This window comes from Podarcis erhardii (assembly GCF_964252035.2).
Source record: "Podarcis erhardii genome assembly, chromosome: 2".
NCBI classification, from domain to species: domain Eukaryota; kingdom Metazoa; phylum Chordata; class Lepidosauria; order Squamata; family Lacertidae; genus Podarcis; species Podarcis erhardii.
In genome coordinates, this window is record NC_138498.1 from 78,272,525 (window position 1) to 78,299,459 (window position 26,935).

Consider the following 26,935-nt stretch of genomic DNA (forward strand, 5'->3'; position numbering starts at 1 on the left):
GCTCTGTCTTTGCAGTTGCATGACAAGATGAGAGCTATTGTATTCACTTGCAACTTTTCATTATTTAGGCTGCCTCTTCCTCCCTCTTAAAAAAATAAAAGCAATGATGAGGCACATGACAATACAAAAACATCTGAGGTTTCTTTTCTATTAAAAAAGAAAGATGAAACTGGTTACCACTTACCAAGTATTACTGCAGAGAGCATGCAAGTTATTCCTTCATGGATAGTTCCATATTTGCAGCCTTCTTGGCAGAATCAGGAGAGGGTAAGTGCATTCTAATCATTAAAACAGAGGAGGCTACCTTCATCAATGCTCAAGTTAAACAGAGTTGCAAAAGCTTTTTGATTCCTTCATGTTCCCACTGCAATAACATTAAAGTACATAATGAGCTTGTGCATAGCCTTGACTCCTCCCTTTCCATTTTATTTTTTAATCTTTAGCAAGCCCTATCAGTGGAGATAGTTTCAGAGATCAATGAAAAACAGTAATAATCTCTGAAATGAAGGGCCACTTTGTCGGCACTGTATCATGAGTATGGAGGTTTTAGTTTCACTATTTGGCCAGAGTGAAAATGTTAGAAGCAGCTCACAAAGAGACCCTCTATTTTCTACCCGGCAACTTAAAATGGATCATTTAAAGAAAGAAAACTGTGGTATGAGTTGTCATTTTCCCATATCTTATTTTGGGGCTGATAGAGTGAAAGCAACTGAACTTCTATATGAAGAAGTCTAAGCCAATGGTTTTGTATGAGGTCGGTTGCACTACTCTGTCAGGAAGATGCCTTTGAAGTAATTCTTTGCAAATATTAATGGCTTTCTGAATGGGGTATCACAGTTAATGTGTTTCTAATAAGCAGCAGCAATGGCCAGGGATGTTAATGCTGGACGGAAATGATGGAACCAGTGTGGGATATAATTTAATGCAGCTATTACTATTTTCTGCATTGGTTATAAGTGACTTGGTCCCCTGCTTCTTGCTTTTTCTCAAAGCAAGAAGAATATAAGCAGCTGGACATAAAAACTTGTCCTAGAGAGACAATGGAAGAACATATTTTAAGGTTTGACATATAAGTTACCACATGCCCATATAAAAATGTATATTTAAATCATTGCCCTATGTTTCCCATTTCAGTAGCAACTTACCTTCTACTGTTATGAGAACCATCAAGTAATATTAAATTGAATCAATTAACAATTAACAATTTGATTCCCTTAAATGTGAACCTTGAGTGCCTGCATTTAATTTATACTGCTTTTTGGTAAAATGTGCAACATAGATGTGTTTTTTAATTTTATAGTTTAACTATTGTACTTGATAATACTTTGTTAAACAATCAATTTAATTTATTTAATCTCATTTAAATCACCAAATACAAAATATCAGATTCAAAAAAGCAATTGGTAACAAGTTAAAGTGACAATTTGAGTTCAGATTCGCAATAGTAGATCACTGCACTTCACCAGAAATTCATGTGGTTTGAGTGCTCAGTCCAGCTATATAAGTCCAGCTATATAAGTTTAAACACACCTAATATTCTGAATTAGCCCAGATCCATAAATGCTCACAAGAAGGAAAATATATGCTGTTAGGCCTGTTACACCCTCTCCTGAGGGGAAGTTGCTACAATGCAATATATATTGCATTTAAACTACACCACAAATAATTTTTAAAAGGCTCTGATGGCAGTGTTTGACCATACTGGTTTAATGGAGCCATACTTGGGTTTCTGTACCACATGATTAATGGCAGGAAGTTGTTGGCCAGTATGATGACTCCAGTTGTTTGGGCATGGCAGACACAATGCATCCTGACATGGGGTTTAGACTGCCTGGAAGGTGCATTTTGTCATGATTCAAGGACAAGCAGGCTGCTAGCCGTTCTTGTCTTTGAGGAAGGACTACCTGCCTTACCAACCTTTTGCAATAAGCTTCTCTCCTCCACTGATTGGGCATGGTTGTTGCAAAGTCTCTCTTTTCCTATATTTTGTGTGTTCGGATGGTCCTTTGTTAGGCTGGAAGTTTTACGTTGATGAAGTATATTATATTATTCCTTTGTTTTTTGCAGTTTGTCACAGCTTGGGCAGGTATACAGTACAGGATCTTGGGATTTGGACACTGGCCTTTGACACAGGTAATTAGGCTTGCTAGTATGTATCTGAAACTGGGTCACTGGGATAGTATCACTGTAACAGGGTTTTTTTTTGGGGGGGGGGGTCAAACAGTGCTAATTTAGGGATGCATGATGTGAGTCTGTATATTTCTGTGGAGTTTTCTTTGCCTACACGTGCTTTTGGGTATCTATGGAGATGCTGTGGCGTGTCTCAAATAGCCCTGTATTTACAAATCATTTTTGAACACGTAGGGTTCTTTCCTCCACCCACCTCCACGTCAAAAAGCAGTGTGCAAACTGTTATGCGTTACAATGGTCAGAACATGTCCCATGTATGTTGGCATTTTATATCTGCAAATGTATGTGAAATATTGGAAGCTATGTTACAGTTCTATCTTTTTATATTTTGCTGCCTTGCCTTAATGCATGAATACATTAATAATTTGAGGAAGGGTTGACCTAGAAAGTAACAGCTACAGAGGCTCAAAATCATTAGTTTGCTTCTTAAAGTTATATACATCCTAATCCAGCTCCGTTCCTGAAGAGTTTCATTACACACCACTTGTTGCAGTACTTGTGAAATTAATGGGCATTTGACTGTGCGTTGTAATTCCTGTCCCATTAATGCAATGCTGACAGACATCTGCACCAAGGGGCACATATATTATGCTCCTCCTCTTCACCTAGTTTATGCAAGAGTCTGCACATCCAGCTACCAATTACTAAGTCTAGCAGATTATCACAGCAATCCTAATACTGATATTTTGCGCTTAAGACAATCTTCCCCCACCTTGTGTTTTCAGATGTTGTTGGACTACAATCCCCCTCACCCATAGCCAATATGACTACTGGTCAGAGAAAGTTCTTTCCCCTCACAATTGGCAAAGATTTATTTAAGGAAAGTATTCCTAATACATGTACAATGTGATGGCCAGTCTAGATCATTGGTTTCAGTGGGCTCAAGTACATTCAGTAATAATGTGTTATACTATAGCTTGTGAGTTTTAGCCCAAATGGAAACTAATAATTTTACCTATTTTTCCCAAGCCCTAACCACGTAATTGCCTACAGAGAAGAAGAATGTCAAGAAGTTTAACTGTTGGTTTGCATTCTCTGGATCTTCCGGCCTCCGGATTACTGTTGTTCGAGTATGTCTGTCAATAAGATGTCAAGATGAGATGTGCCTAATTCTCACACTGGTTGATTTGGAGTGTTGCAAGCTGATCAAATAAAGTTGTGCCTTTTTCTAACCCAAAATGGTTTCAGAGTTTCTTTTCCTTTTCTGGTTGTTGTTGTTGTTTTGTGGGGGGGCGGGTTGCCTCTGCAATGCCCCGTTAGTTGTGTGTGTGCCATACTTATGTGTACAAGGGCTTTCTGGGTCAGGGCCACTGATGTAATTCCCACTGATTTTTATATATTGTGTTTAGAATTTATATTTAAAACTGGAAAGTTATTTTTGTTTCTTAAAATTAAACTCACAAGTTTTATATATTCTAAGCTCATGTATAAAAGTTTGCAAAATGTTTACAATATAACAGTGTTTTTAAAGTAGGATAGAAAACCATTTTTGATCAAGTCAGAGATGGCTATTTCACATGAAGTAAGAGAATTGCTATACAGGAAATTACTGTTAAGGATTCTGCTTGAGACAAATTTGCTGCTTTATGTTTTCCTGTAAATCAATGAATAAATTTCTAGATGTAGAACACAATCCAGTGTATAACTTGCAGGCACATGGTTTTTGCATGAACCCAACTCCTAGCATGGTTGTGTGTAGGAACTTAGGAAGCAACCTTATATCAAGTCAGAACAGCAGTCTATCTAATTCAGTGGTGATGGACAGCAGCTCTCCAGGATTTCAGACCAGCCGTCTCTCCCACCTCTCCCTGGAATTGCTGGGGGATGAACCCGCCTGGGACCTGCTGCTTGCAAAACTGAAGGTCTTCTACTGGGTGCTCTGGTATGTGTGTGTCAATAGGAGACTCCATACTCAGAGCAGTAGGTGTTAGAGAGGAAGGGAAGAAGTGGTGATGGATTGAATCATCCTTCTGGATCAGGAGTTGGGAACCCCCAGCGTATGGGCCAGATGCTGACCACAGCTCAATTTCATAATCTTGCTGAGTTCCCTCCCACCAACCAGCAATTAAGTGGGGAGCAGCTGAAAGGAAAGGGGACTCTCGGGTTGTGTGACGTGTGCAATTGCAGCTCCTTCTTCTGTAAGAAAATGTGTGGCAAGAAGCTCAAACAGGCAAACAATGTCTCAGCAGAGAGGTTGGTTTATGTTTCTCTAAAAAAAGGTAAAGTTAAAGGACCCCTGACAGTTATGTCCAGTCGCAGACGACTCTGGGGTTGCGGTGCTCATCTTGCTTTACAGGCCAAGGGAGCTGGCGTTTGTCTGCAGACAGTTTTTCCGGGTCATGAGTAAGCCAGCATGAGTAAGCCGCTTCTGGCAAAACCAGAGCAGCACACAGAAACGCCGTTTACCTTCTTGCCGGAGCGGTACCTATTTATCTACTTGCACTTTTCTCAATGCATTCTGCAGCTGTGTTCATGGAATTTTCAGAATGCAATTGCATTTTGAGATTTTGAATAGCTGTAAGAGAAGGCTTACGGTGTGGCACTGAGGATAATTGTGTTAATAATAATAAAAATATTACATTTAAAACCCCCTTTAAAGAGGGGAAAAGAGAACTGGTGTAAATCAGATGTGCAGCTTGACATGGATTAGATACTGCAATTGATAGGCAATAATTTGGGTTGAGGTATTGTTTAGGGGGTTTTGTTGTGAGGATCTGTTATTGCCCTAATTGTTTAAAATGTTTTAGATTGTTTTAAACTGCTTTTAACTTGGCTGTATTTAAATTTGGTTTTTTGTTTTGTTTTAATGGGAATGTAAGATGAGAAGAGAGGAGCTGGGGAGAGCAGGGGCGACCCCAATCGTAGTGGTTCTGGCAAGAGGAGGTATGATGTGGTGAGTGTGGCAGGCTGGGTGAGGGGCACATGGCACAGGCAGGCAGTGACTGTGCTGTATGCCAGCCTCACAATTCACCTGGTGAATTGCAGTTGTCCTATCAGTCAGTGCTCAGGTCTGCAGCTGCTGTTGCTGAATGCCAGGTCACTCCAAGTAAGACCTTCCTCGTTCATTATTTGATTATGAATGAGGCCAATCTAGTCTGTACAGTGGTACCTTGGGATGGGAACGGGATCCGTTCCGGAGCCCCGTTTGCATCCTGAATAGAACGTAAGATGTGACGGCGCGTCTGCGCATGCACGGGTTGAGTTTTGCCACTTCCGCGCATGATGTCATTTTGAGCGTCTGCGCATGCGTGAGCAGCGAAACCCAGAAGTAACGTGCTTCGTTAGTTCCAGGCTGCCAAGGAGCAAAACCTGAAAGCGCTCAACCTGAAGCACATTTAACCCAAAGTATGACTGTATTACTGAGACCTGGGTGGGTGAGGGTAGAGTTGGTCTCACCCAGCTGTGTCCACCTGAATGTTTGGTGCAGCATCAGGACAGACTTAAACGCTGGAGAGGGGGAGCTGCTGTTGTCTATAGAGAGCATCTCTCTCTCCTGGCTTCTCCGTCCGGTATGTCAGGGCAGGGGATCTAGAGAGTGTGTTCCTGGCACTGAACAATTGGGACAGATATAAGTGTTCTGCTGGTTTACTACATGCCTTGCTGCCCACCAGACTCCCTGTTTGAGCTGACAGAGCTGGTCTCAGAGGCAGTGTTGAGGACTCACAGTCTGCTGGTTCTGAGGGACTTCAACATCTATGCCAAGGCAACTGGCTCTGGAGTGGTGCAGGACTTTATGGCTGCCATCATGGGGCTATCCTAACATGTCACCTGCCCAATCCATGTGGCAGAGGGTGATGCTTGGGAAGTACTTCTCAGCCCCATGGAGCCTTCAATGGGAGGGTACCTGGGGTTCAATTTTATCCCTCATCTTGTTTAACATCTACATGAAACCACTGAATGGGGTTTTCTGGAGTTTTGAAGTGCGTTGTCAGCAATATGCTGATGACACCCAGCTCTACTTCTTGACATCTGCAGGCAAGGCAGTGGACGTGCTGGACCCTTGTCTTGCTTCGGTAATGTACTGGATGAAAGCCAACAAACTGAAACTCAATCAAGATAAGACTGAGGCACTGTTAGTGGGTGGTTCCCTAGACCTGATGGGTGGGAAATCGCCTGCTCTTGATGGGGTTACACTCCCTCTGAAGGAATGAGCTTGGGGGCACTTCTGAATCCTTTGCTGTCACTTCAGTTTCAGGTGGCCTCAGTGGCAGGAAGTGTCTTCCATCAGCTTCGGCTGGTGGCCCTGCTGCGTGCCTACCTAAGCAGGGATAGCCTAACTTCTGTCGTCTACTCTGGTAACCTCTAGGTTAGATTACTGCAACACATTATACATAGGGCTGCCTCTGAAGACAGTTCAGAAACTTTAGCTGGTGCAGACTTTGGTGGCCAGGTTGCTCACCAGGGCAAGACGGTTTGTGTATATTACACCAACTCTGGTCCAACTGCACTTGCTGCCAATTAGTTTCTGGACGCAATTCAAAGTGCTGGTTTTGACTTATAAAGCCTTTAACAGTTTAGGACCACAATACCTCAAGGACCGACCGCTTCTCCCAGTCTGAACTGACCTGGATCCTGAAATCATCCTCGGAGGTCCTTCTTCATGTTTGAGTTCTGGGTGTGAAACAAGCCTCCTTGTTCTCCAGTTCTAGGAGCAAACAAGCCTCTGGTCAGCTGGCAAGTGGAGCACCTGGTAACCAGAGATCCCATGGTAAATGAGGATCCGGTAATTTTCCCCACTCTCTGCCACGAAAGTCCCACCACTCTTTAGTATTCTGAGAGCAAGGAATCAAATGGTGGTATAGCTGGGAAGCGTTAAATCCAACTTGATTTTAAAATACCCTTTGCATAGGTATTAGCAGGATGTGTTGCTTACTAATTTAAAAATTCATCATTCAGTAGTTAATCTGACAGGAAGAGTGAATTAGCACAATAGGAAACAGTTTGACAGCTCATTATAAACTAAACATGCTTCATTTTCAGCATCTTTTCAGATTTCTGGACATCTGCCAGCCTGTTCATCCACTTGTAAAAGCAAAGTTACATGTACCAATTTCATTTTCCCCCTTTCTGCACACTGACAAAATCTTGACATTTTAGTTTTCAAGTTGCTTTTCTTCTCAGCATACACATCTAAAACGATTGGTGGCATTTAATTATCCCCTTCTTTAACAACTGACAGCTGTTTTGCATGGTACATTTTGCATGTGACGACAGCACCTATCCCACCCATGGAATGCTTGAGAGAAATCATTTTATGCTGATTTCATTCATCATGTGCAACTTCCTTTGCCTTTTCTAAAAACTTGGAAGTAAAAGCATCAATATTCTGCCAATAAGCATTTGTATCGCGACATTTTGTGCATGCGCAGAGCTCTTGCTTGCTTGCCTAGTTTCTTAATGCCTGTCTGCCATGACTATAGCTCCACTTGTCCAGTTGCACACAGCTACTCTTTTTATTTTTAAGTAATCACTTTCTTAGAGATGAATTCCTCCATGCAAGTCCATGTGTTCCTAAGATATGTTTTGGTCAATCCAGCTTGTTTTTCATGATTACTCTCGAAATTGGGTGTTCTGGCAAAAATGACCCTACATATGGAAGTTCTTTGAGTGGATTTTGGATCATCTACAGTCATAGATATATGAAGTCTTAACAATTTGTAAGCACACAATGGGATATAAAACAATGGCAAAAATCAGTCTGGTACTTGGGGCTGTGGCAGGAAGGCCAATGTAAGCATCAGCCAACTCTATGACCATTCATGCAATGGTAACTGGTGTAAACACCATCATGCTATTTTTTTTTTGTTACACAGCAGGGAGGCCCAACTTTTCATACCAAGTGGACTGCAATAATACTTTGACACAGAACCCTCCAGAGGGGGGAAGGCGAGGCAAAAATTTGACACACATACCACAGCCCTTGTCCACAGCTCTCGTGCCACCTTCCCAAAGCTGGGTAAGTGAAGCACTGGCCTTTGGGAAGAAGGCATGAGGTTCTGACAGGGTCCTAGAGCCCTCTTTCCTCCTTCCTAAAGCCCAGCACCTTATCCACCTTTGGGAAGGTGACATAAGGACTGATGGGGTAGGGGGTGTCCAATTTTGCTGAAGCTCACAAAAAGGCTTCAGGGACCACCATCAGATGTTGTTTTGGAAACCTTGGACAGCATCTCAATGAACTTTTCCTGAAGCTTAGGATCTGGGCAATATTACCACCAACCAATGTTTGATCTCAGGAATTAATAGCCACTGTAAGACACCCCACCTCATGACTGATGTAAACATCAACAGAACTGGTAAGTTTCTGTGCATAAGACACTTGAGTTTGGGCCCATAAAACTCCAATTTGCTGAGGTTTAAGGAGCAGTATGGAGCTACTTGCAAATGACTTTCAAAGAGCAGTGTGGGGCTGCTTAAAAAACCTCTTGTAAACCACCCCACACTGCTCTTTAAAGCTGCTTTGAAAGCCCTTTGAAAGCAGCCCTGTGCTGTGTTTTGAAGTCCCAATAACCAAGGCCTCAAAGTGCGGCATCACCTGACATTACTATGACAAGAGATGATTGACAGGTCCTTCCTACCTGTCAAATTTGGCCTGCCATGATTGAGTGGATTAAAATCTGTCTCACTGTCCAGAAAAGCATTCCCCATGGCTGATTTGCAAGTATTCAAACAAAGCATATTGGAAGCAAATCAACTTCTAAAGTAGACACTGCAATTGCTAATCTTGTATCAGATACCCAGAGCCTTATTTGCAGCCCTATCTGATTCTATCAGCTGCATTTATCCTAGTCCAACTCTCTTTCTCTCCTGCCAAAATGCAACATATTAAATTGTTTCTGGCTGCTGGAACACATTTATGTCCCTTTTGCAAACTGATGTGTGTGGGAGGCTGAAGCAAAAAACTCCTTTTGTTAAGCCGCTGATCACCAAGTAAGTTTGTCAGATAAAGCTGAAGAGATGGATCTAAATAATGTAGGCAGAAACAAAAAAGGGACAATACTCTTTTTAGTGCATATACAGGGTTCAGAAGAATGACCCATATGTGAGTGGAGCATATTTAAAGAATACAGGTACATGTGCCCACATTCTCAGTAATCCTAATTGGGAATCTCAAAGAGTTGTCTTTGATTTGGTAGCAAAACTGAAATGTCGTCCTTCTGCAATGATAATTTTATCTTTTTCATTTCCAAGGTTTCACTAAGGAAATACCAAGAGCATTCATTATTTGACAGTGCAATACTTATCACTGACAATTAATTCTGAGTTTCAAAATACTAGCCTACATGCATGTTTGGTGTTTCATTCTTGCTTATTTTTTTTAAAAAAGAGAGAATTATGTTCCAGTTTAGGTTAATCTGTATAACTAGAAACCATCTTCTTTGAAAACAGTTACATGCATCCTTTTATAAACCATTTTGAAAACTGACTTTCCTTAAGCTATTTCCAGTTGAACATTACAATGAAATAGTTTTCCTGCTATAGCTGAGAAACAGATGCCATTTGCTTATTCTGTTCCCAGTGTTGAAAAACATCACCAAAGATTGCCAGCTTCAGTCCACAAAGATGCAGTATGCAAATTTCCAGGCAATGAAAATAGTGACTGGGGGAGTTTGGCCACCCCAGCTCAGGCCCTGTGCAAGGCTACTTTTTTCAACAAGGGAAGCACTGCTTTTACATCACTTCTCATGGTCTCCACACATTTACAATTAAAACACAGTGCCTCTTCTGCAAATTCCAAGAGGTACACATCGGTATTACACACACAGCACACTTAAGAAATGGCACTTAAAATGCTACTCAGCACAAAAAAGAAAAAGAAAAATGGTACTGGAAGCTATGTCAAACTATATGTTACACCACTACAGCATGTAACATAACCTCTTCTCTTCAGTCATCCGTGGGAGCAGGCAATCTGCTGTGGAGAAGGAGTGGAAGAGGAAATGCTGGACCTTTCTTCCACCCACTGCACAACTCCCCTCATCCAGCCACTTCATCTCCTGCCTACTGGGCTCTCGAGGCTTCATTGAGAGTTTGCACCTGACTTTGTATTCTTGTTAATGCTTGTATTTTATTTATTCTGTAGCAGCAATCATGAAGCATGGCTAATGAATTGCTTCTGCGGCTCAAGTACATAAGCTTTTAAACACCACTGAGAAGCAGTGATCCAGATCAGACGTATTACAGGGTATGACATGCCTACCTGTGCCCCATAATACCTTCATGCTGCACATTTGCTCCAACATAATTGACATTTGGTTAATCATAATATACCTGAATGAAGTAGGTGGCCTGCATGCAATTTTTCTGCCCACCAAAATGGGCCTATAGTGGTAACAGGAATGGGTTTTATTTTTTATTTTGGTGGGGGAAAATCTTATTGCACAAGTACACAGAGGGGAGATACTGCCAGGGAGGTAGTTACACTGAGTGGAATGAGAGAGATCAAGCATTCCAATAGCCTTAATATTAGTACTGGATCATCTGCTCTCACTTCATTTTGGAATCGGCTCAGTCCTTATGAGCTCTCTCAAGGAATGTTTGAAAAAAAAAAACCTGCTTTCCAGAAGTGCTCTTCCAGCTTAGGGTGCTGAAATATGACTGCTGTTGCATGCTTTTTTATTGTTCCTAGCACAAGCCATAGTTAAGGACCCCTTGGAAATTCATATGACACCCTTCAATCTTAGATGTGGATGTGAAGCAGTGACCACTTAAAACACTTGCAGGAGGTTATCAAAAGAAGTTATCCTAAAAGTAGGAAATATGCACCAACACTGAAAGAGGGGTTTAACATTAAGATCCATTTCTGTACCTGAAATGATAGTTTGAGAGATGTAAAATGTGAAGAACTGCAGTTAACCATTCACAACTGTATAAAATTTGTGAGAGATAGTGGTTAAAGACTGGACACCAGTTTTTGTGACTAAAGGGCAAATAGTGAGAGGAACCTGGTGCTAAGGAGCATACTCCATCAGCAGAAACATTTCTCTTTGTGTGATGGAATGATCTCTCCTCCCCTGTGGGCTGTTCTGGGGATTCGTCTAAATCTCCCACAGTTAATTTAAGGAAAGGGGGCACACAGGGAAGGAGAGGGTGGAAAACTCTTGCACTGGCAGATGTTATTACGAGCAGAAGCTCCTGCTAGCTCAGGCACAGGCAAACTCAGCCCTCCAGATGTTTTGGGACTACAACTCCCATCATTGCTGACCACTGGTCCTGTTAGCTAGAGATGATGTGAGTTGTGGTCCCATAGCATCTGGAGGGCTGAGTTTGCTAGCTGGACCAGTTAGTTGAATCCACAGTAATAACATAGTAAGATGCAGGATAGACAACAGTCCATAGTGATGAATTCACAGCAAAGGACTATGCACATTACACCTTAAATCAGACTATAAAAAAGAAATGAAGTTTAAGGAAAACAAGCTGAACAGAAGAGGAACATCTAAGATTCATCTGAAACCCCTCACCACTTCATAATACCTGTCTAGAGATGTAAGAAGGCATCAGTTTCCATTCCACCCTGTTTTTGTGACATATGGTGCTGCCTCCATTCTGCTTCCAACAAAAGCAGCATTATTTGCCATGGTGTCTGCTATGGTGATGTTTTATGTAATTAATTACATAATCATATTATCATTACATTATTCTACACCATTCATTTCAATGCAGAGAAAACACAATGTAAATTTGGGGCCAGGGGGTTCATCAATTATGTATTGTTATATATAATTTGAGGACTGAATACAACAACAGTAGATACCAGTTGTACTAGGTTAATTTCTGTTCCAGACAAGGGATGAATAAGCGAAAATTGGCAATTTCTAGTCCTGCTTTGGTCAGAATTCTCCATCATTCATGTCCATCACAAGAGGCAAAATGAGGAAGGATGAAACTAAGGGAAATGACAGTCCACTAGGCCACTGATGAAATTTCTATCACTGCAAGTGTTATAAGAGCTGCCAGTTAAACGAATGATCTGTTTTAAAAGTTGGTTCGGCCACCACTTACAATCAGGCTCCCTGAAGAGAATATTTCCAAAAATCCAGACCTACTTTTGCAGTCCATGAAGAAGGCTGTGAAAATGAAGTGGCAAAAGTGGGATGGCATTTTTGAGGGGGTCTCAGCACTATGAAGAACAGGATCCCTGCTATTCTTACTTGGATCCAAAGCCCTTTACCCATAGAAGCGTGACACTCCATCCCCATGGCTCAATTTAGCGACACACACCTTTTGAAATACGATTGGGCGGTGTCAAAGCTGACAGTTCCCACCATCTGGCAGACAACTCACACAGAGATCTAGTCCAGCAAAGACCACCCTCTTTGAGCACAGCCACCAATCTGCTAGATCTAAGATTTAGTAAGTCCAGAAAGCAGCATAAGAGCTTTTCTCGTAAGGCAATTGACATGTAGAGACTTTCCCTTCCTGTGTTGGATGATTTAAATTAAATTAAAAAACCAAAAAACATTTTTATTAAAAAAGAACTCACTTAAAGACCAGCACTGTTGTTCACACCAAAGTCATGTTCATTTCAGGTATTTATAGTGGCTTTATTGTGTAAGAAGTTATTTAGACAGAGATCCATAGATAGTTGTTGGCATACACTCACTATTAAAAATAAATAAATCCTTAGCACAACTCAGTGCACTCCACCCAAGGCCAATAGGTCTCCTTGCTTGGTGGTGTGTATAAATCTGGCATCCCCAAACTCGGCCCTCCAGATGTTTTGAGACTACAACTCCCATCATCCCTAGTTAACAGGACCAGCGGTCAGGGATGGTGGGAACTGTAGTCCCAAAACAGCTGGAGGGCCAAGTTTGGGGGTGCCTGGTATAAATAATAAGATAATCATAGTTTTCATCTTTAGGCTCTGATCAGTCATCAGAAGAAATGAGTATGCAGTGTTTCTTTTTGGATTGAAACCAGAAGGCAGATCCTGCACATTGATCACACATCTGCATGTATCTTTCCCTTGTAGAAAGTTACAGGTGTTCTCGCTACTCCACTGTGAGAGGGAACACTATACAGTTGATCTGTGCATTTTAATTGTGTCTCTCTGGGTTGAGTATCTTTAAATTTAGCAAAAGGGGTTTTGTTTGGTTTTGTTTCCTGTTCTAAGTTCTTATTAACAGCTCACTCTTTACTAGTTTGGTAAATGTGCAGTAATCTGTTAAGATACTTTCAGGCAACAAACAGAACCTCAGATGTTTACTTTGCATCCATATTTCAAGCACCTCCCCATTTTATGCACAGAAATCTTCCCAGAGTGCATTCCAAGTCTAGGGGTACTGCACATGTTTAGGATGAGAACAAATTTAAGTCACGGTGGTAACAGCCTCTTTAAAAAATGGACATGAAACAAATGACGTGCTTTGCAAGAAGGATTGATTCATTTAAAACTAAGGTTTGTTCTAACAGCTTGAAAAGAAAACATTTATCTTTGAAACCTGTATATGCTGTTGCTATTTCAGTGCTTGAATTAACCACATAGTGTCACCCTAGACCATCTAAACCAATCTTCTGTAGACATTGCAGTTTTGTATTTCAATACTGCAGTCCCATGAAGCTCTTCAACTTCATAATGAACAGCACAAGCCTAACCAGGTCAACTTGGAAGTAAATCCTGTTAAGTTCAGATAAGTAGGGTTAGGACTGCAGCCTAAATTGTAGTTTTGGCAAAAGACTTGATGGAGCATGATAAAATAGGGTAAGCAATAGAGATTTCCTGAAACAGTGTTTGACTGATTCTAACTTGAAATTTACTGTTTGGGAGAGCCCAAGGAATTGGGTGGGAGGGGTGATTTATAGTTGGGGAATCCCTCTACCCAAAATTCACTTAGTTGCTTCCTAGAGCTATAATTCAATTGCCCTATGATGCTAATTTCTTGTATTGGGGACTAGATGAGCAGGAAGTTGTTATTATTATTCTTAGACTTCTTACTCAAAGATTCCCAAGCAAGTTACAACACATTTAAAAACAAGAATAAATAAAACATACTATTAACAAATTCATACACAGAACATACAATTCATATCTATATAGCTATTGATAGATATACACAAAACAAACCCTACCCTACCCCACCCCCCAAAAAACCTTTACAGAAAGCTTTGTCATCAACTCAGTCCACCAAAAGCCTGAGGGAAAGGGTTAGTCACCAAATAGATGCCAGTGAATGTGTCAAGCAGACCTCCCTGGGAAGAACTTTCGACAGACGGCTCACCCCCTTGCCAACACATGCTGAGCTTCCCTCAAAGGAAGGCCTTGGATGAAGATCTAAAGGTAGAGATAGGTTCATATCAAGAGTGGTGGTCCAGAAGATATTGGGATTCTGAACCATAAAGAGCTTTACAGGCCAACAGCAGCACTTTGAATTGGGTTCAGATGTATATAGGCAGCCAGTGTATCTGAAGCAGATTTGGTGTTTTATTATCAGGTTGCCTCAAACCTATCAACAGTTTGACATCCCCATTCTGCACTAATTTAAGGTTCTCCACTAACTATCAGAAGGATAATGCCTGCCAGCCAGGTATCATATAGTCCAGGAGTCAGCAAACTTTTTCAGCAGGGGACAAGTCTACTGTCCCTCAGACCTTGTGGCGGGCCGGACTATATTTCTTTTTTGGGGGGAATAAACTAATTCCTATGCCCCACAAATAACCCATAGATGCATTTTAAATAAAAGGACACATTCTACTCATGTAAAAACACACTGATTCCTGGACCATCCGTAGGCAGGATTTAGAAGGCGATTGGGCCAGATCCGGACCTTAGTTTGCCTACCCATGATATAGTCAATGTGACCATGTCATGATGCTTCATAGCCAATCAGATTTAGCTAAGTCAGAATATCACTGAGGGCAAATGAAGCCAATTAAGAGTGACAGCAATGTTTCTTGGACCAGTATTTTCCTTTACTCTGAATTGGCGCACACTTTTGTTCTCCTTTAGGACAAAAATGGTTAAAAGGTGGGAGCTTTGGAATGCTGTGAAATGTTATCACAAAAGCAGGGGTTTGTAGTGTAATGAAACAAACCCTGAAATGAGCATATTTAGACAGATTAAAGACTTCTCCAAGCTGAATCAGGCTTCCTTTGAGTTACTACAAACTGCATGAAAGGCCTCCTGAAACCTTGTGAGCAATTTAGACTTTGGGAGGCAGATTTTGTAGCTTCAAAAATTGAAACATTTCTCCCCAGGCCACTGTGAGAACAGGATACTGAACTAGATCCATCAGAAACTTCTTATGTTATTACTTCCACCTTCTCTTGTCCACACACACCCCTTCTAGCCTTGCTCAGGCCCCCTCCTCTTTGAAGTGGAATCTGCAATCACGAAAGAATGTGGTTGTTCTGGAGACACTTTACCAATAGATCTGCGACTCTTCACCACTTCCTGGGACTTTTAAAATCCATTTTTACTGTGTCTGGAATCTTTTCTGCCAGTCCAGGGGTAGTACATTATCTTCATTTACAGACAGAGATCTTTCTGATGGTTGTGCTCCTGAAGATCAACGATAAGGGCATAGCCACCTTAATCACCACTACAGTGTGTTTGTGGAAGTGAACTGTTAAGACAGAAAGATAATATGTATGAGCATCCTTCCAAAAAGAACCTAGGAAGCTACATACACTCTTTCCAAAGGCAAGGTTTTTCTTGCTCCTCATGCTGTATTCTAACATGTATAAACCCCTGGAACAAAACACTTGGAAAATTAGTGATACACTATTTCCACTGCTTCTTTGTCCTTCTGTGAATATTTTAGAATTATTTTGTTTTGGCAGAATCTATTTGAATAGCACCTTTTTGTGCCTCGGAACTGTAGACTTGCACTGCATGCTGAAGGTGACCCAATTTCAGTACTTTTCCTAAAACCAAAATAACTCTAGGGGCTAAGTCACCTTTAAGGTAACAGTCACCAAGGTGATTTTTTGTGACAGCTAAGCTTTCTCAATCTTCTCTTTGAAGACAGTTTCATTTTCTACCTTAAAAATTTATCACCATTGCTGTAAGTCCCATTCCATTTGCAAGGTGAAGGTACAGCTTGGACCGAGTTTTTGTAAGCCACAACCAGCCACACACACCACATCGGAAGAGAACTTTGCACACATGGAATCTGTATGCACAAGCACATCCTGTATTCCAGAGAAGATATGATAACAATTAATTAAAGAACTCACACATCCAAAAGGAGCAACTCTCTCATCTGCAAATTGATATGATTGCTGTGACAAGGATGCCTTCTAGTGTCAGGAACATAACTCTTCAAAATAACTTTTCAGCTGCACCTAGTAGCTCAGCCTATGAGATGCTCTGCTGAGAACGTAGCTCCTAGGACCTTAGCCTTGCTGTTTCCTTAGAAGCATGGACTCATAGAACTGTAGAGTTGGAAGGGACCACACAGGTAATTGAGTCCAACCCCCTGCAATGTAGGATTGTATTTTATTTTTACTCAAAGACGGGCTTGAACCCATGAGTTTGAGATTAAGTGTCTCGTGCTCTACTAATTGAGTCAGTGCTTTTTTTTCTTAAAAAAAATAAATAGGGGTACTCTCATTTCCCTACTCATATTGAAATAAAGGTAAAGGGACCCCTGACCATTAGGTCCAGTCGTGGCCGACTCTGGGGTTGTGGTGCTCATCTCGCTTTAATGGCCAAGAGAACCGGCATACAGCTTCCAGGTCATGTGGCCAGCATGACTAAGCCGCTTCTGGCGAACCAGAGCAGTGCACGGAAACGCCGTTTACCTTCCCGCCAGAGCGGTACCTATTTATCTACTTGCACTTGATGTGCTTTCAAACTGGTAGGTTGGCAGGAGCAGGGACCAAGCAACAGGAGCTCACCCCGTCGTGGGGATTCGAACCACTGACCTTCTGATTGGCAAATCCTAGGCTCTGTGGTTTAACCCACAGCACCACCCACATCCCATATTGAACTACTGCCCCTCAATTAGGCCAAACTTAGACTCTTAAAATGTTTAGCAGTATGCATACCCCTGCATTCCCCCAGAAAAAAGCACTGGATTGAGCTATCCCACAGCTTCCTAATATCCGCTTGTCAGGGAGACAACTGTACAATGCAAGGGGTATTGGGGCACTTGGTGGTTATAGAGAGGGACTGGGTGTCCTCCTGTCCCTTGAGTGGCTTTTTATGGATAATTTGAAAGAGAGGTGTGGGTGACATTTCGTCAGCACAATAACACAAGTCATTACATTTGCCGCTGCAGCTTAAGCCAATCCATATTATTGGGATGAGAAACGGCAAGAGTATGATCTGCTCTTGCAGCTTTTCTTGAAATAAGCTATTAAAAGTAAAAAGTGAAGGCCCAGTGGCTCATGAACCATGCTTATTGGTCCCTTAGAGTCTCTCAGGGAACAAAAAGCCTGTTAAATATAGAGGGTGGCTCAATTGAACTAAATTGCCCACAGCAGCCAACACAAGGGAACACCCGATTTCCATTGTACTCACCATTCCAGAGGGGCTGAATTTGCACGTTGCCTCTTGCCCCAGTCGAAAGAGACTGTGGGAAAGGGGTCAGGAAGGACTTTGTGCTGGTCTTCCTGGCAACTGTGAGGGGAGAGGGGGAGGGGACAGCTCAGACTTTGAGAGCTGCTTGTTTAACTTTATTGAGCAACTGATGCTTGTGAATGTGCAAGGATTAGAAATGAGTAGCTCAAGGTTACAAGCTGTCTGCCTTTGTTTCAGATAATACCGTTCTGATATAATTTATCAGGACTCTCTTTTTGTCACACCATACAGCTAATGAATATCTTGCTACTACAGCTGCAGAGGCTTACGCAGATCTATTGGCAACTGCCTGTGTTGTGTTCAGCTGCAAATAAGGAGGCAATGAAAAGATCAGCCTCTATAAATGTATGATGATACTACATAAGGTCTGTACATTTATTTTTTTATTTTACAAAAGCTACCCTCAATCCCCCAAGTCTCTTGTTTTGGGATAGGACAGTGTATACTTAGCATCACAGTTGTTGCCTTGGAAACTGGAAATCACATGATGTGTGCTGCTAGTGGAGCATGCTCAGTGAATGAATAAACAAGGCCAATTTTTCTTCCTTTGCTTTAAAGGCTCTTTGAGACTTCCTGTTGTCAGCTACAGCTGTAAGGAATGCTTAATTTGCATCGTATCGAGAAGCACGGGGCAAACGCTCTGGCAGCGTCTGGGATTGTGGCTGCTTAAACCTAAATTAATGTAGAACAAAACAATTCACACTCCACTGCTGTGGGAAAGTTCAGACTCCCAGCACGGAGACTTTCCAAGATGTCCACGCAAGGAAATTCTTCCGTTAAGGGGGGAGGGGAAAATTAGCCTGTAAAAAATCTCTGTAGGAAGCTTCCCTCAATCTGAACACAAAGAAGACCTTGGGTCACTTTGAACCCTACTGGTGCTTGTTACATCTTATCATTAGGTGTTTTGTTTTGTTTTGTTCTTAAACATAAAGATCTTTTAAAGGGGGGGGGGAATCTACAAAAACCTATTCCCAGCTTTCCTTTTTAAAGTTGGCCCAACATCCTTTCTTCCTTTCTTCTCCCTCCTGTCCCGCCCCCTCACCCCTTTTTAAAAGGAGGTTAGCTAATTCTTCTGTTGAAGGCTGTAGTGCTGTACTTTCTTCCCATTTGCATGTGGATGTGTGCCTAGAATTCCTGATCAGCCCTCTGCAGACACTTGCTACTTTGTGGAGCTTGCAGCATAGGGATATTCAAGCCCAGACCCAATCTGGTTTTGTTGTTTTTCTCCAAAGAATAAGATCTCTGTTGGAGTTGACTTGAATCATGCTGCTTCCTTGGTGCGAAATTGAGGACATCCTATAGAAAGAGTCAGTGCTGGAAGTTTTGTTTCCCCTTTAAAGGGTTGTTTCTCATTACAATGGCATTGCCCCTTGAATCTCTGGGATGATAGGTCTTCCAGAAATAAAATGTTTAATAATTACTGTAATGAGATCACCAAGTTTAGTTTCAACTACTATTCCTGGCAGAAGTAAGTAGCTATCCCCCTGCTTCTCTTTTACAACTTAAGGAAATGCTTTTCACATGTTCATATCTAACACATTGACTGAAAGTCAAAACAAAACAACAAACAAAAACGTACAAATGAGGGTTTTTCAAGCCTTTGTTATATGGAGAAATTATAAGGAGAAATTCAATTTTGGTTGCATTTTAAGAAATGGGCAAAAAACCACAGTAGTGAAAATAGCATACAAACAAGCATTATATTAGGAACAACTGCTTTCAAAAAGTGTATATAAAATTGCACTAAAATGCTGGTGGATTTTCATAAAGATTTTTTAAATTAAAACCATAAATTGCTGTAGAATTGTAGAAAATTGAATTTAAGTTTGGAAAAATGAAAAATGAGAAAACCAAACTTGACAGATTTGTCCATCCCCACTTTCTTGCTATCTCAAGGCCACCCTTGGCTTAACACAATGCGAATTTGATTTCAATTAATCAATGTCCTTGATGAGAGAAAGGAGTACCAGGGAGAGGGTATTCAATTGCACCCATCCTTGGGTAAGAGAGCTGGGTGAGAGATAGCAACCTAAATAAGAGCCAGATTGCTGTTGGATGCTGTGTTGTGTGTAGTGGTGGATATGTATGAGATGAAGGAGAAGACCAGGATTAGTGACACTGAATGAGTAGTAGGCGTTGTATTATTTGTGTAGATGTAAGGAAGAATTTGAGTTTGGGGTATATGTATTAGTGGGATAAGTGTTGCATTTTGTGAATCAGGATATGTCTTGACACGACTTACTTTGTCAAACCTTTATTAGGCATTACAAATATAGGCCATCATAAAACATCCATGTATACATTTTTTTAATATACACAAAACAGTGTCTTGGCAGGAGAAATGTTTTGAAATGTGCTACAATATTTTTGTTTTCTGTGATTTTATTCTTTTATTACATTGCATTGTACTGTAGTTCCCTAGTTCCATTGTTTGTTATATACCTATTGTATTTGCTGTTTTGTAAACTGTGTAAAGACTCTCTTAAGTACAGATGTACCTCCGTTCGACTTCTGAAAAATTGGAAACCAAGGCCCAGTTTCCAATTGGTTCCCAATTGCACAGGCGTGCCAGAAACAGTAGCAGTAGCCGCACCGGACGTTTGGCTTCCAAAAAAAGTTCGAAAACCAGAACACTCACTTCTGGTTTTAGATCGTTCGGGAGCTGGAACATTCGACTCCCAAGGCATTTGGGAGCCGAGGTACGACTGTATTAAACTATATGCAGTATACACATATTAAATAAATAACCTTTATACCAAAAACAAGGGTTGTTATAATCTAATTCTCTGCACTCCCAGCAAAGGTCTCTTACTGAAAATTGGCCAAATCATTAAATACTACTTACATAGAGTCCTACTGGGTTTTTTGGCAGAGGTTGGACAGTCCCATCCAAGGGAATTTATATGGGTTTGGAAGGGTCCTGATGTTGATGAAGGGAGAGAGAATCAAGGGAAAGGAGATCAAATTTGGGAAGATATTTTATTACTTGAGCAGTAAGTAAACAGAAGGGTTGTGATTATCTGCAAAGCAAATTAATCATGAGTGGAGTAAATCAGTTGAAGAGATGGATGTGAACAGGGTAGATAATAAGTGTGAGATATTAATCAGGTTCCCACCTCTAAAATGGCTGTTGTGCTACATCTTATCTGGGGGCTGGGAAACCCACCATTACCTTATATGCATTTGATTATTTGGGACAATTCACTTTTCCCTCTGGTCTACATGCCTGTTGGAAATAATGGCCAGCCAAATGTGGTATAGTGGTGAGAGAGACAAAATCAGACTGGAAAGACTTTAAATCCCTGCTCCTCCATGAAGCTTACTAGATTACTATGAGCCAGTCACTACCTTGTAGCCTAGCCCACATCAGAGAGTTGTCTTGAGGCGGATAAAATGAGTAAGAGACAACCATACTGCAGCTGAGAGAGAGCAGCTTGCCTGAGGCTATCTAGTAAGCACAGAATTCTCTTCAGGTGTTTAAACATAATATCAGATACATTTCTACTGTGATAATCAGAACACAAACCTGTTTTAAAGTATTCTCAAAATGTCGACCACTTCAAGGTCAATTTTGCCAAAAGCAGCAGACAAACGTGTAAAATAAACAAATAATATTTATGTATATTTCACGTTTTCTTGACTGAAGTCTCCTATATTCTGGTGCTGCATACCTGGTATCATTTAATAGTAAAGTTTTAGAAACATTATGTATTTCTCCAGCAGGCTTCAGCACAACACTGGGCTTTATGTGCATTGGCTCAGACTGACAACCAGAATGAAGGACACAGAGATTCAGTGAGAATAATTACTTGAATGCCGCCATATCATTCGCTCTTTTCCAATCCAGCAGGATTTGTGAAGACCGAGAGCTCTTTTGGCTTAACTATAGCACAAATAATAAGCTTGTCATGTTGTTCTCCAGCAGGCCACATAACCCTATAATTGTGTTTTTGCAGGCAGTGATATAAGTTGCAGGTGCTAAAACAAAATCTTGCAGCAGTATCCAATATTTGGCCAACAGGAGAAAGCCTCCAATGCTGTCCCAGCTGTCACTACAAAGCACTTCTTTGCAAAGAAAAGTGGTACAGGATTCACTAATCTTAAATGGCTTCTGGGGTATAGCATCAAGTGCCAGCTTTGCACTGAATAGGTGAGGGAGATCACCAGTGTAGCCAGCAATGTTGCTTGTGACTGATGCACTGTTTCAAGGGTCAGATCCCAGCACAAGTGGAAAAGCCTCCACATTTGTGATCTTATGGGTAGCATAGGATGCTATTTATCTTATGTTGAAACTACTTATTCATCTAGTCCTCTATGGTTTTTAGCTTTTTGGCAGGATTTGCTGTTTTCTCGGTAGTCTTAACGTCTCCAAACTCTTCTGGCAACTGAACAGACTTTTACGTTTTTCTCTTTTTCCCCCCTCTAAAGAAACTAGCCAGTTCCTCTCTCTTTTAAAAGTGCATTGTTTAGGCATTTTGTTCTTTCAAACTCTTAGAAATCGCTTCCTACAAAGACTTTTTTCTGGTTTTTAATTCAGCTGGAAAGAATGGTCTCTATTAAAAACGTCAACAAATACAGGGGAAGAACAAATTAGAATAGTAGGGGAAGTAGAATGTTTTGCAACAACTCCAAATGGATTGGCTCCTGAACTTTCTCCTGGAATACTTATCTCTATGTTACCTTGTGTGTTTCTGTGTTAATCTAATGGTTATAAAACTGTTGCAAGTTGTTACTTTTCATTAGTATTTTAGTTGCTTAGTTCAGTTATTCTGTTACTCCACTGTATTATCAAGATAAATTAAACCTACCAGGCATCGGTGATGGACCAGGACAAAAAATTGCCATTAGCGTTAGAAGCACACCAAGACAACTTCAGGCTGTAGGCTATAAAGCAAATTATTTTTTCCATAATGTCATGATTTCTGTAAGCATAAGTATGTGTCTAATTTTAAAAAACAAAACCACACTGTAAATTCTTGAAAAATACTTTATCTGCATCAGACCTCTGTTCCAGAGCTTCTCGTGTCTAGAGCAGGGAATTGTGTCCTTCCCACCAACTTCTAAGCTGAATAGCGTTTCTTGGATTGAGCTATTTTGTGACTTGCAAACCTACCCGCAGAAGTAATTTTGCAATGGTGTTCTCAAACCCCTTTAAAAATTTTCAACCTGCCTATGAACCCAGAAACTTTGAGGACTGCTGGCTTAAAGTATCACAGATTTTTAAAAGAGACCACAGAACCTCAGATTCATGGAGGAGTGTGTCAGGGATTGGCAGGGCTCTGAAGAGTGTGTGGCAGAGGTAGGGGTACCAAGGGAGTGATCCAGGAGAGTGATCCAGCCAGTGGGGCTTGGTGTTGCCTGCAAGGCAGGATCCAGGGCAGGAGGAGGAGGAAGGGGCAGGGCAGACCAAGATGGACAATGTGGTGGAGAAGGAAGAGACTGTTGAGGCAAGGGATGGCCAAGTGGGCTTACCACCATCCCCCACCTTGTTGTCTTCTAGAACCAAGCTAGGCATAGCTTCAGGTTGTGCCACCCCCATCAGATGAGGTTACATAAGCTGAGGGGTGGGGTGTGGTCCTTCTGTTGCTGTAACTGCTCCACAGGGCACAAATCTGGGGACAGCTGCCTAGAGGCTAGAAGTGTGTGTATGTGTGTGTCTGGAGCACTGTAGGAGCTGCTGTAAGTGCTTCTTTGGCAATAAAGACTTAACTATCAGATGTGTGCATTCCTTGGCTGGGGAGAGGGCAGGACAGAGAGACTGCTAAATCCATTGCTTCTCCCACCAGAATTGCTCCATCTCTTAGCAGGGACGATGATGGCCTGGAAGTAGCTGCTTAATCAACTCCTCCCCTGAGTGGCAGGAGAATAAGCTATGCTGCAGCATCTACCACACCACTGAGGTAACATGAAATCAACTAATCTCAGCATTCTAACTACTACTCAGTTTTCCAGATAGGATGACTGATTTTCTTCCTACATTTATATTTCCCCTACGAACTAACGCCTGATTTCTCTCTCTTTGAGTTAACAGATATCAGCCGTACAGGAAAAATTAAGTGACAATGATTGGCAGGGAATATCTTTTGATGTATTTCTATTATTAGATTTCAGGATATAGCATGCAATCACTATTCTCATAAAGCAGCAGTGCATTAATGCAAGAAATATGTGGATTCAGTTTTTGCTCCTAGTGCAGGAAATCTGCATGAAATTTTATGAAACATGTTAACTTTTGGTACCCTAATCCCATCATCCATCCTGAGTTTATTCTTCTCCAAAGTGTTTTGCACTGGCTGCCTCATATTTTAGAATTTCTCTTTTGAATCACTATTACAGCTAATTGTTGCAAAATTTCAAGATATATAATATATTTTTAAAAAGCAATATATTCTAAAGAAGACAGTTGTTGCATGTTGTTACTCTGGTAACTTCAATGAGGCAGGCATGTGAAGCTTATATCAATTAATTGAGGTTACACAGAGGTAGAATACCCCTTATTTGCTTCTAATGCCACATAAGAGAACAGGCCTGAAAAAAGTTTCAGAGAAAAAAAATGAATTAAATATAAGTTCTGATAGCACTGAGGGCAGTAGATCATACATTATAAAGAAGGAAAAGAAATTGGAAAGATGACTAATGCTTTATGTGCACTGCTGATTTACAAAAGGTGACTGCTCCATTGCAGCTGTCAGCATGCGATACTAAACAGATGCTATAGACTTGTGTTGTCCTGCTAGGAAGAACCCCATCAGAATTCATAACAGGGCATATCATATCATAGTGCTTTGTATGATGTTAAAACAAGTGGCATAGAATTAGGAAAATATATACATATCATGTTTTCCCTCTAAGAAACACTGCATGGAATATCCATACAATGTGCATATATCCTCCTATGTCATTGGTTTAAAGAGCACATAGAGCATTATACCTATCATTTGGAACTCCCATGATATCACAAGTCTACTCTTCAGTACCTATTCCTCATTGTGTTGGGCATCTGTTTTTCTTAAACAAGTTCCATATAGGTAAAATAATTTACTGTTAGTAGTAGATAGTTTCAACTCTGACTGATAACAGCCCATTTCTACTGCCCATCATGCTTCTTCATTTCTCAAAGGCTCTGAGAACCAGGAAAACAATAAAATGAGTTGCATAACTAGCTAGGAGGTTATTTTAAGAACAGTGTGTGTTCCCTGACTGCACTGACTAAATGCAGGAGTTAGTACATAATTCAGTATCTAAGGCTGCAATCCAATACACATCCACCAAGTAAGCCAGATTGGATAGAGTAGAGATTACTTCTGGTAAACGTAAGTGGATGAAGGGTAGATCAGTGCCCTGCCTCATTCGTTCCCTCTCTTCCTAAAGGAAAAGCTCTGTGCATTATGAAAACATGTGTTTATATTCAAATATATGTTTGTGTATTGTTTCTCATCCAGATAGATAATAATGGGATAAAAGTATGTTCTATAAACAGGCATCAGTTCCAGCAGCAACTTGGGGGGGAGGGGAGCAGATTTCATAGAATCACAGTTGGAAGAGATCCCAAGAATCATCTAGTCCAAACCCTTGCAATGCAGGAATATGCAGCTGTCCCATACGGAGATTGAACCTGCAACCATGGTGATATTAGCACCACACTCTAACCAAATGAGCTATCCAGGCATCTAATTTTGTCCAACAAGTACTTCATCAATCCTCTGCTGGTAATGACATAGTCATAAATCACAGTATATGATACAATCTAAACTTCACAGTGTTAGGTAATTTTAGCTGTTTAGTTTTACTTGTGATGCTGCTGGATCGGCTTGTTTATGAAAGTGGAAGTGTGGATGAGCCTTTGGTTGACTCTGACATTGGTTCTGGCTCCATCTACTGTTTGTCTCACTGTTGTCTACACTACCAGTCTTTCCCAGCAGTACTGGAGTCACCAGGTATTGAACCTGGCAGCTTGTACATGCAACTCATGTGCTCTACCATTTACAAAGATGAATGTCTATCAGGCATGCATGTTGAGCATGCTGCTTTATGGTAGTGAGACAAGGGCAACTTACACCCGCTAGGAGCGGCACCTCAGTGCAGGGCTGGATTTAGGTCTGATGAGGCCCTAAGCACTTTATATGTCCTTTGTCAACAACAAATTGTTGCTGTTTTTTGTGTTGAATATATGCTATATGGTAATTTATGGACCTAATAGGTATCCAAAGCCATTTGCTGTATGTAGGTTTTACAGTGGTACCTCGCAAGACGAATGCCTCGCTAGACAAAAAACGTGCAAGACGAAAGGGTTTTTTGTTTCTTGAGTTGCTTCGCAAGACGATTTTCCCTATGGGCTTGCTTCGCAAGACGAAAACGTCTTGCGGGTTTGCTTTCTTTTTCTTAAAGCCGTTAATACCCAGGGAATCCGCGCTCCGCAAGACAAAAAAATCGCAAGATGAGGCAACTTGCGGAACGAATTAATTTCGTCTTGCGAGGCACCACTGTATTTTATTTGTTTTTAATCTTATATTTTGGAAATGTACATCCAGGTCTTTTTCTTTAATTTTTTTGGGGGGCCCCTGAAGAGAGTGAGGCCCTAAGCTATAGCTTGTTCTGTCACTGCCTCAGTGCCTTCCACATGGACTGCATCAGGAAGATTTTGGACATCACAGAGTCTCAAACAAAGCTGTACTCTCCCAAGCCCACATTCCCACTCCTGTCTCAGTGACGTCTACACTGGCTTGTAGATGGCAGGATCTCCAAGAACATGCTCTATAGGGAGCTGGCTTCAGAAACCAGACCCATTGGCAGACCAACTATGCATTACAAAGGTGTCTGCAAATGTCACATGAAGGCTGGAAACATCAACCCCGCCAAAGGTAATCCCTAGTAGATGACTGCAGCTCTTGGAGACAGTCAGGTCATGTATCCAGAGCAGTGACCAAAGGAAGAATGATCGCTTGGAGGAGCACAGAGAGAAGAAATGCTGTGGATGCCTTCATCTGCCTCAGCAGCAAGAAAACATGTCTCTCCTGTATTGGCACAGCAGGTGCTGCAACCTTCCAACAGTTTGACTTCACCCCCAAAGGCACACTCTTCCATTGCCTCCTGAGACAGACGGATGCCAATCAACTATTTAGCTACAGACTTACCCCTCGAATCTCATAAGACCTTGTGGCAATCCACACCAAAGGACTTGAGATGGCAATGCATTGAAGATGACTCTTCCTCCATCCCAGC

At 41.3% G+C, this 26,935-nt stretch overlaps 2 long non-coding RNA genes across 3 annotated transcripts; one reads left to right on the top strand and one right to left on the bottom strand.

Annotated features, from left to right (window-relative positions):
• Positions 1–15: 15 nt before the first annotated feature.
• On the bottom strand, positions 16–26,935 carry LOC309334386. 2 transcript variants are annotated; one of them, XR_014153065.1, is made up of 3 exons: positions 26,848–26,935; positions 6,756–6,877; positions 16–364 (listed from the first exon to the last, which is right to left on the bottom strand). It is a non-coding gene; the product is annotated as an uncharacterized lncRNA (long non-coding RNA). The 2 variants fall into 2 exon arrangements; XR_014153066.1 differs by lacking the exon at positions 26,848–26,935 and adding an exon at positions 17,654–17,740.
• Positions 361–3,369, top strand: LOC309334382. The gene is made up of 2 exons (XR_014153060.1): positions 361–2,133; positions 3,160–3,369. It is a non-coding gene; the product is annotated as an uncharacterized lncRNA (long non-coding RNA).